This window comes from Penaeus monodon, chromosome 19 (assembly GCF_015228065.2).
Source record: "Penaeus monodon isolate SGIC_2016 chromosome 19, NSTDA_Pmon_1, whole genome shotgun sequence".
Classification (NCBI taxonomy): domain Eukaryota; kingdom Metazoa; phylum Arthropoda; class Malacostraca; order Decapoda; family Penaeidae; genus Penaeus; species Penaeus monodon.
The window spans coordinates 47,864,005-47,864,851 of record NC_051404.1 but is presented as its reverse complement, the minus strand read 5'-3'; the positions used below and the strand labels follow the sequence as shown (position 1 = coordinate 47,864,851).

The following is an 847-nucleotide window of genomic DNA, read 5'->3' as shown; positions in this document are numbered from 1 at the left end:
TAATAACAGGCAGATTATCAATGACAAGGATTCAAGAACCATTACCTTGAAAGTAGCAAATTCAAAACTTGAGCCTTAATATGTGTTTGAAATACTTTAGAAAAAAATGAAAAATACAAAGCAAATTTCAAATTTTGAATCATAAAGAAAGTGAAAAAAAAGGAAGTTAGATTTGGCCTTCTATTAAATCTATCCTCTATTATACCACACTCCTCAGATTTTACATCTTATGGCAGCTTTGTGATGTGCATATCAAATAATTTGTAATTATATAGCTCTCTGTTAAGATACAAATTTAATAATTTGTGCATCATAACAATCCCTCAGGATAACTTCACTATTAACTGACAACGTTTAATTATCCCGCATGTTTTGAGGGACAATAAGATAATTTGTAATTATATACCAATCTGGTAAAAATGAAAGTTTAATAATTTGTACACATTATAACAATCATTCTGGATACTTCATTATTTGCTGATTATCCAGGATATTTGCGAGAGATGATAAGATTCCACACAACTGCTCTGCAACATTGGCTGCTTATACCAATGAACTCCCCTCCAATGAGCAAGTTTTCCCCAAAACAATGGTATTGAATCTTTGTGAGGCTGAAAAACCATTATTTGAGTGGTTCTGATTTCTGTTTAAACTACATATTGTTATATTGTTGCACAGGGAAACAATATTTCTTCGCTTTTCAGTGAGGGAGTTTTACCTTGCCCACATACCAACTGGGGTATATGGATCTATGGACTTTAAAAAAATATTTAGAAGCCTACCTATACTTCTGCAAATAATTTCCCTAATAATGTTTTATGTGTTCTTGAAAGTTATTATTATTTTT

General features: G+C 30.9%; 1 protein-coding gene across 1 annotated transcript in view; it reads left to right on the top strand.

Moving 5' to 3' along the window:
• The window catches only part of LOC119585280 (basic proline-rich protein-like), a gene marked incomplete in the record, with an annotated part of 9,575 nt that overhangs the window by 1,281 nt on the left and 7,447 nt on the right, over positions 1–847 (top strand).